Consider the following 18,991-nt stretch of genomic DNA (forward strand, 5'->3'; position numbering starts at 1 on the left):
TTCTCACCTTATTAGGATTTAATTTATGCACAATAAGTAGAATTAATTTTAATTAGCAACGTGGATTGTGGATTTTCCTCAGCAACATCCCAGAAAAGACTTCAGCTCGAAGCGTACTTCAGATTCCCTGTTCTTCTAGAACTGTGTCATAAAAAACAAAAACAGAACAGATACATAAACCAGTGTCCCTAACACAATATGTTTATTTTAAACATTTTAATCACCTTGGGATATTTATTCATAACATTTTAATTACCTTGGGATGCTTTGACTAATCTTTGGTCTTTTTTTTTTTTTTTTCTTTTTAAATCTCCTAATAGTTGGCATCAAAAGAACATGTGCGTGTATAGCCAACACTGATTCTTCTCTGGAAATACCTGTCCCTCAGGTATTTAAAAATGATTATTTCATCATCATGACTTCAAACTGAGGCCTTAGTAGTTAGTAAGGCCTAAATGTGATCTAATTTTCTAAGAATGAGGAAAGTGACTACAGAACCCAAGACAGTAACAGCTGGCATTTTTAATATTTTTTAATTGCTTGCTACATGCCAGCATCGTTCAAATCACTCTGCCTCAGTCAGCTTAGTGAACTCCTATTATCATCCCGGTCTTCTAGGTGGTAGAGCTGAGACCCGGAGAGGCAGTGCAACTCACCCAAGGTCACAGAGGTAGGAGCAGAGCACATACTTGAACCCACACCCTCTAGCCCGGGAGCTTGCAGGGTTAACCACTTGCCTGCCCTGCCTCCTGGGCATGAGCAGAAACAGAGCAGAGATATGGTTAAAGTTGATGGTTTTTCCCTTATACGTTTGCCTTAGGTAGATTTAGTTCTTCCATTTGTCCCAAATTCCTCGTGCATAAATTCCAATAAATTTACCAGTATATTGTGGCAACTCATTATTTAAATGTATTCATAGTCCTTGGAACTTGGAAGAAAGGCTACATAAATATTAGAGAATGATTTAAAAAATATATGAAATTTATTCACCTGAATATATGATGGTCAAATTTCTTACTATAAAGGAATGGGTGCTGACTTTCGAACCAAGTCCTGAGGCCGTGGCTGGTCTGGCCTAACAGCTCATTGGCTGAGGCTCCAGAGCTCACCGGCCAGATTCTACTTCAGGATCGCATCCCCCTGGGGCCTCAGGAAATGGCATCCCCAGGGGTGCCATGGCGAGGCCTCCATGGGCCTTCTTCCTCAAACCTTCTATCCTAAGTGCCATGAGAGGAATTTGAAGAAGCAGCAGGAGGGTGGATAAATCGTGATACATTCGTACTGTGGAATACCACTCAGCAAGGGAAAAAAATGAATTAAATGTACGTACAACATGGATGAATTTCACAAGCATTTGTGTTGAAAGAAGACAGCCATGAACTAATAGGTAATATAGAATCTGGTTCATGTGAAGTTGAAGAACAGGCCCAACCTGGGGTGAGGAAAATGCTTTACTTCTTGTTCTAGGTGTGGTTACAAACAGATATATACATGTCTACAGATCACAGGGTTGTAGGCTTACGATCAGTTCACTTGATGCATTTTATCCCTTAGTAAAAAATGACAAGTAGAAGTCTGTGGGGCTGCAAATGCATGGTGGCATCTGCAGCTGGGGCTGAAGGCAGGGGCCAGCTTACAGCAGGGCTTGCACGTCAAGCTAAGGGCCTGTCCTTTATTCAGTAAGCCCCGGGCCTCTTGAAGAAGTGACGTGATCCGTTTGGAGTGTTGAAAGCCCAGTCAGCATCATTCTGCATAGAGAGAGCGCTGGAGTGGGGCAAAACAGAGAGCAGGGAGATAAGATCACCTTAAATAGCTCTCATCTGAGAAAACTCTAATTCTCTATCAACTTGGTGAGTGCACATTGTCTGCAAATACAAAGCCTTCAACTCCAACTCAGAGCTGGGGAAGGAGGTGGGAGCTCTGGGGATCCACCCAGCTGCACCAGGCATGCAGACAATTTAAAAATGGCTTTTCTGTAGCGGCCGCACCATCGTGGGGTCCCCAGGGCAGGGCTTCCTGGCTCACTGCCCTTTCTAAGCCTCTCCTACTTCCCCATCCCCAGCTCCTGTCTGGGTCACAATTTTCTTCTCTTAACAGCATTTGCATAAAAGAGGAGGAGGTGGTCACTGCTGCCCACACTGACCTAAATAAAATGCAGGAGTCACAGGGTTATTTCCATGGGGAGTGTGTATAATTTGCACATTCTCACTCAGGCATGCTGTCAAAATTCAAGGAATTTTCCATATTAAAACTAAATATCGCCAACAAAGATCAACATTTTAAAAATACTGAATTGAACATAGATGTTTTGTAGTGAGTCCATCTCATAACTGCAAGTCCTTTAAGTCTTCACATTTCTTTTGAGCTGTTTCAACTTACTCAATAAACATTTTTAATTAAAAAACTCTTTAGAGTATATCTGTTTATATGCTTTAAATACATATACACAGGATAATGTTTTGTCTGTAGTCTGGGTTCTTTACTGATGTAAGCTTGTTCAGGCATAGTTCTGAGTTTTTTATCACACACACTAAAGTCGCCATTTATAGGCCATCAAATAAATAAGACATTTGGATTGAAAACAAATGCATTTCAACAACATAGTATTTTGATTTAAAAATGAGTTTTCATGTGTGTGCCATACAAGTACTTAGTTTACAAATGGATTACTCAAAACTCCAGGTACTCTCAAGACCTTTCTGGCACTGTAATCGCTGATCCAAAATTTGTACAACTGGAAGAAAAGCTCAAGATCGGTCAATGGAGCCCACCTACTTTGCAAATGGAGACAGCAGCTCCACCAGAGCTAAGGAACTAGTCCAAGGTCACCCTATTAACAGAGTTTTCTTTTCCCCCAGAAGGTTTGTTACTTTGCTTTTTTTCCACTTTCAAACAAGTTATTTTTTAAAATATTCTAAGTCAAAATTCACCCTGGTAATTTGAAGAGAGGAGGAAAAGGATGTTGAAAAATAACCGGGATCCCTGGGTAGCTCAGGTCATGATCTCAGGGTCATGAGATAGAGCCCAGCGTGGGGGCTCTGTGCTCAGTGAGGAGTCTGCTTGAGATTCTCTTCCTCTGCCTCTCCTTCCTCTATGCTCTCTCTCTCTCTCTCTCTCTCAAATAAATAAATCTGAAAGAAAGAAAGAAAGAAAGAAAGAAAGAAAGAAAGAAAGAAAGAAAGAAAGAAAAGACATACATATAAATAAGAAAATGACTTATCTGTGGTGGGATTAACCCAATTGTGAGCTGGAAAAGACAGGACAACAGGGAAATGAGGTACGAGATTGATCACATCTCCGAGAAGAAGAAATGAAACACCAGTGGGGTGTGGTCAATTTTGTGCACTAGACACCAGCTGATGCTGTTAATCTAGGATGACTTGGTCACTGCCAGGATAGATGGGAGTGGGAGATAGGTTGGAATTTAGACCTATGGCAAAATTTTTAGAAGCCAGGATTAATGGGAAAAAAGATTCATGATAAACAATAAAAATTGAAATACAGACAGGATTTGATGTTGCATTTGCATAATCCTATCTCACATTTTTGTCCCCACCCCCTAATCCTGGCCCTGGTTCCAATAAAACTCCATTTACAAAAATAGGTGGGGTGCCTTTGTAGCTAAGTTGGTTAAGCATCTGACTCTTGATTTTGGCTGAGGTCATGATCTCTGCATTGTGAGATTGAGCCCAGTGAGGGGCTCCTCACTCAGTGGGGTTTCTGCTTCTCTTCCTCTCCCTCTGCCCCTACCCCTGCTCTCTCTCAAATCAATAAATTTAAAAAATGGGCCCCTGGCCTGTGAGCCATGGTTTGTCAATTTGGTTTTTAAAACATTGTATTAAAATTTGATTTTCCCTTAAAACAAGATAAAACTAGAGAGGGAGACAGGCATAAGTGACTCTTAATCCTAGGAAACAAACTGAGGGTGCTGAATGGGGTAACTGGGTGACGAACATTAAGGAGGGCATGTGACATCATGAGCACTGAATATTATATAAGACTGATGAATCAAAGGCCTGTACCTCTGAAATCAATAATATATTATGTGCTAATTATTTTGATTTAAATAAAAATTTTTTAAAAATGGGAAAATTAAAAAAATATATATATATCATGTACCTTGATTGCTAATATTTTGGCCATCCCCATAAAGTTGTGTCTAAGGTAAGTACCTCACTCCTCTCTCCTTAGTCCTGGCCCTGAGGTGGACCTGGCAACAGTGTACAGTGACTTAGCTAGATGATGAGGCAGCTTGAGTATACAACAAAATGACGTTATTCATGTAATTACTTTTTCATATAGCTACCTTAGATCCCAGTCAGTACATTTTTATGAGTGAGAGTCAACAGAGAAATTATAGTACCTCCCAGGCCTGGTAGAGTGGGCCAAGATGCACGAACCTTCCCGACTGAAAGCTCCCTGAGCCGATCAGGTGCAAAGCAATGACACGAAGAGATACAGAACTGAAACTAGTGTTTTAACAATGTCCTCATTACTTCAGTGTCTAGCATCCTGTAATCTCACGTTTATACCTCTCCAAGATTCATGTGAGAGCTTCTTTGGTTGTTTTTAAGCATACATTATAGTTCAAAAAACAACTCAGGAGTCCAGAGAAAACCACAGTCAGAAGATGAAGTCAGAATTTTTTCAGGATGTGAGTGGTGATTTGTCTCCGTCTTACGACTCTTACACATTCATTTCCCAAATAACCTCCAGCCTGAAAGAACACATCTGAAATGTTACACTTCCTGCAAGAATGTACAGTACAATGATTCCCTGTTCCAGGACATTATATGCTTTAGTGAGTCTTTAACAGACTTTGGATATTTTGTTTTCCTACTAAGGTGTTAACTGAACTCATAATTGCATTTAGGGTCAGCATGGCTTCCTTCTAACTGATTTAGTACATACTTAGAGATTTCCTGATGTCCAGATCTAAGAACATCATCACCCATGGAGTCGCTGTGAAGGTAGTCATAGCTGTCTTTAAAATCTGCAAACAGTTCTCAGAATGGCTAATGTGATGTTTGTGCTCATTCACCACCCACCCCCAAATCAAACTATTAATTTGGCTGTGCTGGAACTTTCTGGGCTCATCTGTACATCCATTTATTTTGGGACAAGTTCATTTCTTGCTATGAGAAATTTTAGCCTTTTATATTACAGCTTTTTTACTTCATTGCTGCCAATGGAGATAATTAGATCCAGAAAAGGGTTTTTTCTCCTCTCTCTCTCTCTCTCTCTCAATTGTTTTCTTTTTTACCGTTTTTTATTTTTGTCGTTGATTCCTGAAGAGATGGTGAGGTTTCTTTTGCTTTATATCTTACCAGCTAAACTATTTGGTGTATCATAAATAAATAAAACATAGCACATTAGTCATTCATCAAGGAAGAGAAAGTTAAGTCATAATAAATTTCCTGGAGCCAAAAAACACCCCTTTGTCTTTTCTCTTTGAAGGTGTTTGGGATATAAAATTAGAACAAACCTGAGGACACGTTGGTATACATCTATGTGTTTCGGTTGCCAAGTACAAGAGGTGAAGTCAGTCTCCGATAAATATCTTAGGAGGTACACACTTGTACTGGACAACCCGAAAATGACTGCCCTGTACTGGAAAGAACACAGAGCTCCCTCCAGTAATTTAGAGGCTGCTTTCTCTGTTTGTGACGGCCTGTACTTGCTGAGTAGCTCAGTTGGCTGGAGCATTAAGTACCAACTGCTCCACAGGAGAGAACAAGCCCAGATTGCTCCAGGGCCACTGAGCTGGGAATGCTCCTCATGGACTGAAGAGGAAGGAGTCCAGAGGTGAGCCCTGAAGACCTAGCATATTGTGCCGGGATGGGGACAACAGAGAGCCATCTGGCTCGCGGGGCCTCCCTGAAGGTAGGGGACCCCGGGCTACTTCCATTTTTTTTTTTTAATGGTCCTGAGATAGTAGAACGTAAATGCTAGAAAAGGTATTAAAATTGTAGTATATTTTAAGGTTTTCCAACATTTAAAATTACAAATGGAGTAGCTTTTTCTGCCGTTGGTGTATTTTTGTGGTTATTTTATCTCACTGGAGATTATGTCCAAATCCATACTTGAGGCCCTCAGTGAATGCAGTCCTCAGCCAAATGCCTTCCTGGGATGCCACTGCCCCATAGTTCACCCTCAACCTGGACAAGACAGCTCAGGAGGCAAGGCCCATGCTCTCCTTAGAGCTTCTTTTTTTACCCTATACCCTCCCTGTGTGGCCTGAGCCCTCAGTAGGCCCTTGAAAAGTGTAAGTTGAATAAAGCAATTAGGTGTTCTTTAAACATAACCAAGAACTTTACCACCTCATTTTTTTTTTGATATGTCCCTGACTTGACTCCCCCCAACCATGCATTCTACCTACCTTTGAAGTTCTAGCCAAGCACCATGATTTTATGAAGTCTATCTGTTCCAGTTATTGTACCCAATTACCTCTATATGCTCAGATGTCCTCTTGCACTTAGTCAGAATCATTGGGAGTCTGACACTCCCACACCTCTGACCACCACTTCTGTCTCAGCCTGGAAGATTCAAGCTCGTTGTAGTCAGGAACCATGCCTTAGTCTTCTTTTGTACATATAGTGTAAGGCCTAAATTCCATGCACTACCTGCACATCTCTGAGCCTCATGGGGCCCCAAAGACCTAACCATGAGTACTCCTGCTTTTGCCAGGTATGTCCCCCATGAGGTAGGAAAGGTCCCCACGTGGCTGGGTTCTCCTAATAGCTGGACCAGCTACACTCTACCTGGACCTCAACCTAATGTATCTTACTTTCCTGTCAGCCTGTAAAATTATTCAAGCAAGCCAATCACATTCTCTCATGGGAAGCAGGAAGCGCCCCACCTTCTTCTTACTACAAAGCCAGACTCTCACAGCATCTGCTGGTTCACTCAACTCCCAAGTATAATCCCCTTGTGACACCTTGCATAGTGTACGATGTCCTCCTATAGGCTGTGAGTATACATGACTGATAACTGCTGTCAGTCTCCTCTATCCTGCTTCAGGTGTGGTACGTTTGGCCATCTTGGACTATTTAGGGTGGGGAATCCCTCCTTCAACAATGAGGTTATTAGGAAGTGATCAGAACAGTATCCTACATGGAAGGATACATTTATGTTGATTCTATATTCTTCCTTCTGCGAAGGTAATAGACCCCAGTAAGAGACTGAAAATTAAATAAATATTTGCTGTGGATGACAATAGATTTATTTTCCTACAAAGAATCTATTTGAGTCATAAACAATGGGCTTCCACTCACATAGCTATATTTCAGGCAATCATTTTTTTTTTTTTTTAACTACTCACCATGCTATTGAGCAATAAAAGTAAAGTTGCCTCAGGGCAAATCTGTACTTAATTTCTATACTACTGATCTGGCATTTACATTGTAATTCCTAATTGCTAATAGAAATTAATTGTAGCACTGTCCACTTATGAAAACAAGATGCTGTTATCAGTCAATATAATCCAGAGACTGAACTAACTGGAAGCATATGAGAACTCAGACGGTTTCCACACAAGAATTTACTTAATCTGTTTCATTGCCTCCATTTATCTCATTTCTTTGCAAGGAAAAACGGCAACACTGAAAGCACTAAAAATCAAATAGAATCTTCCTGGAGTCTGTGATTAGTATTAAGCTTATTGGTGCTTCAGAGAGAATTTCATTGGCATTACTCTGCTATTTTATCACTTGGTTTCCCAAGGTCAGAGAAAAAAAAAAGGTACATTTTTACTTCCTTACTTTATTTTAAAACAGCAGGGAAAAATTGTACAAGAACCAGCAATTCTGTCCGATTTCCAAATCACAATTATTTTTATGTGGACCCCCTTCTTGCCAGTGCCCTGCCACTTGTCCCTTCTCCTTAGTGCTGGTGAGTTAGAGACTAAGGCTCTGAGAGGGCAGAGGGGATCTGGATGGCTAGTGAAACCTTAGGTTGACTCTGGTTCCAACTCTCCCATCACACGGGGATTCTAAGGACTCGCTTTCTAGCCTCAGCACTCTAAGTGGGAAAGTGCAGGAGGTTAAAATGAGCAGAAAATGGTCATCTCTGCTTCAGACTGAAGCCAGCCACAGGGCCCTTTTCTAAATGCCTGGCCAGTACCTGAAATTAGGCTGCACAGAGCCTCTCTAAACGCCCGTTCTCCCAGAATGGATGGTAGAGATGTTGCACTTGGTTAAGTATTGTCTTCTGTACTGATCATGTGATAACGAAAAGGCTACTGACAGAGGCAAGTGTATGTGTTCAGAGTTGGGAGTGGGCAAGAAAAAGAGATAGCTCCAAACAACTCAAAGGGCTTGCTACTGGGACTAATCATTTCACTAGGCATGAGGAGGGAGTCCAAGTGGGCCAGGCCTGCATGTGCTTTGGAGTTTAGTGGGCTCCAAATCTACATGTCTTGACTGTGCACCACTCATGGTGAAGGTCCAAAGGTGGGGCTCCCCAGCCTCATGTAGCATATGGTCTTTGCCTTCAAAGTGGGCAAAGGGAAGGTGGGTTTTGCTCCCCACAGTGGCTAGAAATGGTGGAAAGAAGTACAAAATGAAGTAATTTTTTCCGACACAGGGAGAGGGCAGGCAGGATGCCAAGCCCCTAAGGAAAAGCAGGAAGGATACCTTTTGAATGCTCCTCCTGAATACTCCTCATTCGGCATTGAATAGAGGGAGAGCCACCAGGGCAGCAGCTGGTTTGCAGGCTTTGGTCCTGAGTTTTCCTACTTTGCTGTTCATTGTTGCTGGCTTGATGAGCCAAAGGAAAAAAATCCCTACACTAAATCCCTTGATATGGAGACGTTCCTCAGTATTGCATACACGAACTTTCCAGATTTATTTAATTATTTTTAGTAAAATAGTAATCAAAGAGGAAAAAGTATTTCTCATAATCCACGTATCCAGTACTAATAGTTTTATGTGTTTACTGCCAGTAACTGCATTTATACACATATGTATTTTTTAAACCAGATTATATAGTTATGTAATCTATTTTTTTAATTTTTAAATTTTGTCATGCTTATCTCTTTATGTTAAGAAATATATATCTACTTCATAATTTTTAAGGCTACATATTATTCCAAGTGGGTAGATATACCATAATTTACCCACCTGATCCTCTGTTATTGGATAGTATACATATGTTCCAGATTTCCACATCATAAAATAAAAGTGCCCTTTCTATATAATTGGGTTCTAGCACTAACAGCTCAAACAGGCTTTTTGGAGCTTCCACATTTCTTCCAGCTTTACTGCTGATGAACCTTCACGCCCCCCTCCTTCTAAATGCTCCTTTAATTCCTTCTAAAAATTTTCATCATAACCCATACAGATATTGCACAGAAATTCAATATTCCTTTCATTGTGGTAAGAAAGCACAGTTAGGAGTCAGGAAATGCGGTGTCTTATTCTGACCTCTAGCATTGTGGCAAGAAAGTACAATGCAACTCTTATGGACAAATTATGTCTTCCTCCCCCAAGTTTGTATGTTGAAATGCTAATCCCAATACCTGAAAAAATGACTGGGTTTGGAAACAGGGCCTTTTAAAGCGCTAATTAGGTTAGAATGAAGTCATTAGGGTAGGCCCTAATCCCATCTTACTGGTGTCCTTATAAGAAAAGGAAATTTGGATACAGAGACACCACCAGAGGCACACAAGCTTGAAAGATAAGACTGTGAGTCCCCAGAAAGAAGGCAGCCATCCGAAAGCCAAGGAGAGAGACCACAGAAGAAACCAAACTCATAGACACCTTTGACTTTGGACTTCCGGCTTCCAGAACTGTCAAGAGATGAGTTTCTGTTGTTTAAACTGTCCAGTCTGTGGTATTATTACAGCAGCCCTGGCAAACGAATATAGCAGGCTTTGAATACGTTTCTTAAATCCTTGAGCCTCAGTGCCCTTCAAATAAACTAGGGAATTAGATTATGAGATCTGCACAATTCTTAAACCTTAAATAGGTCCTTCATTTCTAATGAGGTTGGCACTGAAAAGAACACTGGGTTTCCCTAGCACACACAAACTCATACTTCATCCATCTAAATGGCTTAGACCTTATTCCTAACTCACTCACTCGGAATTACACGTACTGTGAAAGGGCTGGAGCTGTAACCTAGCTGGAAAGGAGATGGGGAGGCAACTGTAATGTCCGCTAAAGCTAGGAGAAAATTGTTTAGTTTCTGGTTGGCCATGATTTCTTTATAATCATTATGCATATGCAGGAAAATAAGACCATAATCTGTAAATATACGTCAAATGTAATAACACTTTTGTGAATACTAAACATAACAATGTATTTAACATGGCTATATATTTTATAGACATTTAACTAAATATTTAATGATTTTTGATATCACCATTTTTATGTGTGCAGGTAAAAACAAATGTGATTTTTTCAGGTTTCAAATATTCAGGCCCCTGGGGAAAAAATGCTCTTAGACTCCAGGCATTGTGCACAACGAATGAAAAGACCCCAGAAGCAATATGGAATGTGTTGGTAATTAAGAAAATATAGGGGCACCTGGCTGGCTCAGTGGGTTAAGCCTCTGCCTTCAGCTCAGATCATGATCCCAGGGTCTTGGGATTGAGCCCCGCATCGGGCTCTCTGCTCAGCAGGAGCCTGCTTCTCTCTTTCTCTGCCTGCCTCTCTGCCTACTTGTGATTTCTGCCTGTCAAATAAATCAATCTTAAAATTAAAAAAAAAAGAAAAGAAAAAGAAAATACAAAATTTGACAAAATTTTGTGTTTTTTTGCCTAAAGAAAAACTATGTTTATGGGACTAGTGTCCCTCTGGAAGCTAGGAAGGGGGGAACAAAAATAATAAAAATTTTCAGAGTATATCTGGCACCATCAAGGGAAATAAATTTGACTAGTAAAATCAAAGATGGGGGCAGGCACTACTAGTTCCCTTTTCCTTACTATTAATATATCCTTATAGTCCTATGTACAACAAAAGCCCAGAACCCAAACCACCACCACCACGACCACCAATAGCAAAACCAAAAAGAACTACGTTTTGCTCTGTCTCTTGCAAATGGCGCTATTTGACATAATACTGGCCAATGAAATTCAGGTGAAAGTCTGCTGGATTTCTGGAAAAGTCTGCTTTCTCATTATAGATGTCTCCTTTCCTTCTTATAGCTTTCTTTTTCTCCTCCCTATATAGAATGCAGATTTGTGGCTGGAAAGGGTTAGCCACTTTGTGACAATGAAGTGACCATGACTAAAGAAGCCCCACACCAACGATGGTGAAACAGGAAGGGCAGAAAGAACCTGGAGGCTGCTGTCATCAGGGAACTGCTGCCCCAGTCCTAGACTGATCACCTCTGGATAAATGAGAAAGAGAGACACCTATCTGAGGTATCTATCTGTGGTTTCTATTGCGGGCAGCTGAATAGGATCCCTAATTAATGAAGAAAGCTGTGTTGATAAGCAATGTTTTAGTTGGGCCTAAGGATGAATAGAATTTAAACATTATCTTAATGTAACCACTTAGGTTGTTCCAAATTTTTACTACTGAAAATAATTTGTACCAACCATCTTTACACACAAAACTATTCTCACAACTTTTGGTTTATTTCCTGAGGATAAATTCTCAGAGATAAGATTACTGGGACAAAAAGTATGAACACTTCTTAATCTCTTGATAGAGATTAGCCAAATTGCTTCCCAGGAAGATCTGAAACAATTTATACTCTCACCAAAATTGTGTGAGCATACATAGCCCTTCACACTGTTACCAGGATTCTTTCAGTGGAGGAAGAGAATAAACATGGGAAATGGCATCTCAATATGTTTTAATTTTGATTACTAGTTAGAATAAATTTTCCTTTGCTATTTAGCAACTCCTGTTTTTCTTACCAATTTTATGTACTATTTATGTATGAACATATAAATACTTTATTATGCTTTTTAAAAAGTATTTTCCAGTTGCTTATCTTTTAGTTTTCTTCTTTTTTAAAATGTCAGGTTTACTGTGGTACATATTACATGTAGTAAAATTTGCCTTTTTTAGTGTAAAGTTCTATGAATTTTCATAAGCACATGCAATCAGGTAACCAACATTAACAATCAAATATAGAATATTTCTATCACTTCCAAAAAGTTTCCCCATGTCCTTAGGTAGTTAACCCTTCTCCCACCTCCAGCACTTGGCAACATCCTGTTCTCTGTCCCTATAGTTTTGCTTTTCCAGAATGTCATATAAATGAAATTATACAGAATATAGGCTCTTGAGTCTGGTTTCTTCCAGTTAGCATAAAGCATTTGAGAAATCCATCCATGTTCTTGTGTATGTAGTACTTTGGTCCTTTTTCGTGGCCAAGTAGTATTCTATTACATATGGAATCCCACATTTTGTTTATCAATGTGAAGCACATTTGGATTATTTCCAGTTTTTCTCAATAATGAATAAAGCCACCATGGACATTTACATACAAGTATTTGGACATAAATTTTAAACTCTCTTGGGTAAATACCTCAAAGTGGAATCTCTGGATTGTGTAGTAAGTATATTTTAACTTCATAAGAAATTGCCAAATTATTTTCCAAAATAGCTCCACAATTTTGTATTTTTACCAATATTGCATGAAAATTTCAGTTGTCCCGTATCTTTACTGCTCCTTCGTATTGCCAGTTTTGTTTTTGTTATTTTTTTTCTGGTTTTTAGCCACTATAATAGATGTGTAGTGGTAATTGGTTGTGATTTCAATATGCATTTCTCTGAGAAGTGCAAAAACAAAAAATGCCTAATGCAATAATATGTAATGAAATTAAGAGTGTTTGTGAATTCACATGTATTATCTTTTCATTTTTTATTTTTTCACTGTGTAGATAATTCTTTCCCAATGAGAAATCAGAAAAAAAAATCAGCTATATCTTTAGAGCTTTCTTTTTAAGGATTTGCTCTAAATTATCCACATTTTTTAAAAGATTTTATTTATTTATTTGTCAGAGAGAGGGAGAGAGAGAGCACAAGCAGGCAGAGGCAGAGAGAGAGAGAAGCAGGCTCACCGCTGAGCAAGGACCCGGATATGGGACTCGATCCCACATTTTGGGTGTTACTAAAAGCCAAGAGGAAAGTAAATCTGGGTAAGGGGCATTTAATGATGAGTAAGTGCTATTTCGACTAGGTTGGTCAGATCGACCTCTCTGAGGAACAGATGTCTGAGACATAAATGTAGTATTAACTTTGTGGAACAAGGAGATATCTAAAAGAGGAGAATTCCAGGCAGAGCCAGGAGGTGAGAAGGCCACTTAGAGGGCACAGGTCAAACAGATCCTTGTAGACACTTTATATTCTAAATCAGATGAAAATTATTGGAAGATTCTGAGAAGAGGAGCAATGCGATCTGATTGACATTTTAGAAATACCACTCTGGCTACTGTGTAGATAATTGTTTAACACATTCAATTTAAATAAAAATGCACCTATTGAAAGAAAAAGAAGAAAATAGCAGAAGTATACTTGGATATAGCAAAAAAAAAAAAAAAAAAAGGTAAAAGGTGGTATTTTAATGCCTAAAGTGTGGGACACACTGGCTTTACGGGTTATTGCTAGTATCTAGGCAACTGTACATTCCTGCATCAAATTCTCTTATGATTAGCTATTTTCCTAAATGATTTAAATAAATCTAAGCATTCTCCTACTGGTTCTTCAACAGAGATTTCTCTGCTCCCTGGTAATCAAGCCTGGATATAGTGTTTCATAGTTTCAAAGTGACTGCGCACCTATTATTTTGACAGAACTTAGAGGAACTTATTTTGGAAAAGTCTGAAATCCTGCAGCAAATCAAAGCTATCCCAGCCTTCAGCAGTAATTCAACTGTGTACCGAGGATGGAGAACCAGAAAGAAGGATGAAAAATCACAGATAAACTATCTCGAAGGCACATCCAGGCAAAATCTCCTCAATCACAGTACTTGTTGCTCTGGGTTTGGTATTATCAGTGAGCAGTTCAATCAGCTGTAGTGTGATTCCAGATGTGCTGAGAGAACCTCCATGACAAGTGTACCATCTTGTGATCCAAGGAACAGAGTTTGAATAAACTCTGCCCGCCCAACTGAATAAACTGAGCAAAATTACTTACTTGTTTTTGAAAAACTAATATATGCTTGGTTAAAGAAATGCAAGCAGTATGATGAGAGCATGCAGTGAAAAGTTTAAAGAGAGGAATTATGTACACCTGGCTGCAAATTTACTAGCATATGCTTAGAATATTTCTGGAAATATGCACAAAAAATTATTTACACTAGTTGCCTCTAGAGAACTACTGGGTTCTGAAGCAAGGAAAACAGAACAACTTACTTTTCACAGACTCTTTTGTACTTTCCAAAATTTTTTATTAGACTTTAAAAATTATGTGTGTATGTTAAATTTTCAATTAAAACTAAATAAAAATACAAATACAGCTTTTGTACAAAAATTTTAAACAGTTTTCTGGGATTTTACTCAACTGCCATCATAGGCCAGCTGAGGCAACTCAGTTGAAAAATGAATGAGGTTTTAAACCCATATGTTGACTTCTTATTATATCCCATTTTGTTTCATAATTTTAGATATCTAGTGACTCTCACCCTGTGGCATTTTATTGACTATATGAAAATTAAATATGATAAAAAATTCTTTTTTTAAAAGATTTTATTTGTTTGACAGAGATCACAAGTAGGCAGAGAAGCAGGCAGAGAGAGGGAGAAGCAGGCTGATGCGGGGCTCCATTCCAGGACCCTGAGATCATGACCTGAACTGAAGGCAGGAGGCTTAACCCTCTCAGCCAGCCAGGCACCCCAATAGAAAAAAAATTCTTCTCTAGTATTAAGAACATCAGAGATAATCAGTTGTTCATCACAGTTTTGTTTTTGTTTTTGTTTTTAACTCAAAAGCAGAGGCAGATTGTGAATATTGGTCATTCCTTACAACAAAACCTTAATAGACCACATTTCCCTGCGTCCTTTGCAGCTGGGTATGGCCATGTGAATAAGTTCTGGCCAATCAGATTCAAGCAGGGAAAAAAAAGATACAACTGTGAAAATTACCGAAAGTCTCCTAAAAAGAAGGAGGTATAGCCTTCAACTTCTCTTTTCAGCAGTCCTCAAGTGCCAGAACCCAAGGACAGCAAATAGAGAAAGCTGTAAGAAGTTCTAGTTCTTAATGTTCATGAAGCACCATGTTATTTCTGTACTGACCTACGGATTTCTTTTAAGTGAAAGGAAGATAACATTCTACCTTGTTTAAGCTGCTATTTTTGAAGGTCTATTAGTCACAACTGATCTTAATCCTGACACACGTCTTACATATCTTACTGTCCCATCTTCCTCAATATCAGAACTGTGCATTATGAGCTAGAAAATGAAGAATGTCACATATATTAGACATATGGACACAGTCTTTATAAAGCACTCTTCAGCTGTTGTCATATCAAGATTGTAGGTTCGTGAGTATTAAAATATTCTTTTATAATATTTTAGAGGTGCCAATTTTCTAATCATAAGATTAAATTATTTAAAGAACATGCAGAGGTGCCTTGGTAGCCCAATCAGTTAAATGTCTGCCTGTGGCTCAGGTTATGATCCCAGGACCAGGAAAGCAGGGATCCTGCCTCTCCTTCTGTTGCTCCCCCTCCTCCACCCCGACTTATGTTCTCTTTCTCTTACCATCAAATAAATAAATAAATAAATAAATAAATAAAATCCTTAAAAAAAAAAAAAGAATATCCAAAATGTCCCCAGGTTCCCTTAAAAAGAAAATAAAATAACATGAATCAATGCTGCTTGCCCCATGCCAGGATCGGCAGAAGAGGTTGGCCACAGGGGTACATGAAGCAAGCTCTGGGCCCTCAGCCCAGTTCTCTGGAGTCTAGTGGGTACTAGCCTGTCACTCCTCACCTACAGACCCTCCTTGCCTTTGGCTCAACCTCTCCCACATAAAACGCTGCCAGTTTGGCTTTCCTCATCTATTGTTCCCAAAGAAGCTTGGCAGAAATATCACAAGAAGTTAGAGTTTTCTTTTTCATTTAGCACTTCAAATATTTGAAATCATATAAGCTGACTCAATTCCAGGAAACTTCAGGTATCCTGTGACACTCGTTTAGTGAAGTGTTGAAAAAAGACCCACTCCAGGGTCTTACTGCAAGATGTGAGCAAGCCAACTTGTAGGAGGCAAGGACAAAATGTAACTTCAGAAAAGTGTTTCTTTCATTCCCTGGTGGTTTGCAGGTCTTCTCTGCCCTACTCCTACATTGTTCTCTTGAGCTCAGGCTCTGTGCGCTTGGCTCCTCAAAAGCCCTGCCACTGACTTCCCCATAGCAACTGGTTTGCACGCTCCTCCAAAATCTATTTATGAATGTGTGTTTAATTATAAACCCTTTCAAATCCTTTGAAGGGAATATTTATTAGATGCTTATTAAAGCCTCTTTCTTCAGCATTATCTTTTTTACTTCTCGTATCTATCCTTCAAAGTAGGCTCTGTGAGACTCATTTCACAGATGAGAAAAATGGAAACTCAGGGTTCCACAGCAAGTGCTTTTTGGAGCTGTGCATCAATCTCAAATTCACGCAGTTTTTTTTCTACTGTTTCTCTCAGCCATGCCAGAAAGAAACTGGGTTAATCAATGTCACTTACTACCAACAGAATGCAAGGATCACAGTCTTTGAAATCAGACATACCTTTGTTTAATTCCATTTGGTTATTTCTGAGCTATGTGACCAAGGGCAATATATTTAAACTTGGTTCTCTCATCTGAAAAATGGGAATAATAATAGTACCTACCTAGTGGAATTGTCAAGAGGATGTGAAAAAGAGCTTGGCATATGCTAGATACTGGATGAACAGTATTTATTCATTTAAACTTTTTTTTAAAAAATTAATTTAAACTTCAAGATGATGACTAAGCATTTAGCATATGCCAGGTCTAGGAGTTCCAACTGCTTTGATTTTTTTAAATTATTTTTTTAAATTGATTTTTAGCAGATATATAATGTTATATTAGTTTCAGGTGTACAATATGCTGATTCAATAATTCTATACATTACATAATGCCCTTTACAATAAATGTAGTGACCATCTGTCACCATACAATGTTATTACAGTATTATTGACTAAATTCCCTATGTTGTACTTCTCATCTCTGTGACTTACTTATATTACAACTGGAAGTCTGTACCTCTTAATCGTCTTGACCAATTTCACCCATCCCCTTCTCCATACCAGTTTGTTCTCTGCATTTAAGAGTCTGTTTCTGTTTTTGTTCATTTGTTTTGCTTTTCAGATTCTACATATAAGTGAAATCATATGATATTTGTCCTTCTCTTTGTCTGTCTTATTTAATTTAGCATAATACACTTTAGGTCCATCTATGTTGTCACAAATAGCAAGATTTCATTCTTTTTTATGGCTGAGTAATATTATACATACACATGCACCACCCCCCCCCCCATATCTTCTTTATCCATCCATCCATTGATAGACACTGGGGTGCTTCCATAGCTTGGTTATTGCAAATAATGTGACAATAAACATAGGTGGGAATATATTTTTTTAATTAGTGTTTTTATTTTCTTGGGTGAGTGGAATTACTTAATTATATGGAATTTCCATTTTTAATTTTTTGAGGAAACCCCATACTGTTTTCAACAGTGGATAAACCAATTTATATTTCCACTTAGAGTGCACAAGGAAAGGTTCTCTTTTCTCCATATCTTATTTTTTGTCTTTTTGATGCTAGCCATTATGACTAGTGTGAGGTAATACCTCACTGTGGTTTTGATTTGCACTTCTCTGATGATTAGTGATGTTGAACATCTTTTCATGGATCTGTCATCAGCTATGTTTTCTTTGGAAAAATGTCTAAATAGGTCCTCCATCCATTTTAAAATCAGATTATTTGTTTTCTTGGTGTTGAGTTAAATAGGTTCTTTATATATTTCAGATATTAACCCTTCATCAGATATATAATTTGTATATATCTTCTCCCATTCGACAGGCTGCCTTTTTGTTTTGTTGATGGTTTCCTTTGCTGTGCAAAGACTTGATGCAGTCCTAATAGTTTTGTTTCCCTTGGCTAAGAAGACATTTCCAGAAAAATATGGCTAAGGTCAATGTTCAAGAGTTATTCTTTAAAAAGAAAAGAGTTTAATGGCTTCATGTCTCACATTTAGATATTTAGCACATTTCAGGTTTATTGTGTGTAGTGTAAAAAGTGGTCATTCTTGCACCACTTTTCTTTTCTTTTCTTTTTTCTTTTTTTTTTTTTTTTTTTTTTTGCATATAGCTGTCCAGTTTTCCCAGCACCACTTATTGAAGAAACTGTCTTTTCCCCATTGTCTATTCTGGCCTCCTTTTTTTATAGATTAATTGACCATTTGCATGTGGGTTTATTTCTGAGCTTTCTATTCTGTTCTATTAAATGATATGTGTAGTTTTGTGCCAGTACCACACTGCTTTGATTATTATAGCTTCGTAGTATATTTTGAAATCCAGAATGGTGATACTTCCAGTTTTTTTGTTCTTTCTCAAGACTGCTTTGGTTATTCAGTGTTTTTTGTGTTCCATACAAATTTTAGGATTATTTGCTCTAATTTTGTAAAAAATGTTGGTGTTTTATTTATTTGACAGACAGAGATCACAAGTAGGCAGAAAGGCAGGCAGAAAGGGAGAGAGAAAGAGAGCAAGAAGCAGGCTTCCTGCTGAGCAGAGAGCCCGATGTGGGGCTTGATCCCAGGACCCTGAGATCATGACCTGAGCCAGAGGCAGAGGCTTAACCCACTGAGCCATCCAGGTGCTCTGTTATTGGTGTTTTAATGGAGATTACATTGAATCTATAAATTGCTTTAGGTAGTGTGGACATTTTAACAATATAAATTCTTCCAAATCATGACCATGATATGCCTTTCCATTTGTTTGTATTTCTTCAATTTCTTTCATCAATGTCTTACAGTTTTCAGAGTAGAGGTCTTTCACCTCCTTGACTGAATTTATTCCTAAGTACTT

At 38.6% G+C, this 18,991-nt stretch overlaps 1 long non-coding RNA gene across 1 annotated transcript in view; it reads right to left on the bottom strand.

The window, feature by feature from the left end:
* Positions 1-1,433: 1,433 nt before the first annotated feature.
* Positions 1,434-18,991, bottom strand: part of LOC309841920 — a 59,339-nt gene continuing 41,781 nt past the window's right edge. The window contains exon 4 of the long non-coding RNA XR_014299404.1: positions 1,434-1,764. This is a non-coding gene — a long non-coding RNA (uncharacterized lncRNA). The remainder of the gene's footprint in view (positions 1,765-18,991) is intronic.

This window comes from Mustela nivalis, assembly GCF_964662115.1.
Source record: "Mustela nivalis genome assembly, chromosome: 1".
Taxonomy (NCBI): domain Eukaryota; kingdom Metazoa; phylum Chordata; class Mammalia; order Carnivora; family Mustelidae; genus Mustela; species Mustela nivalis.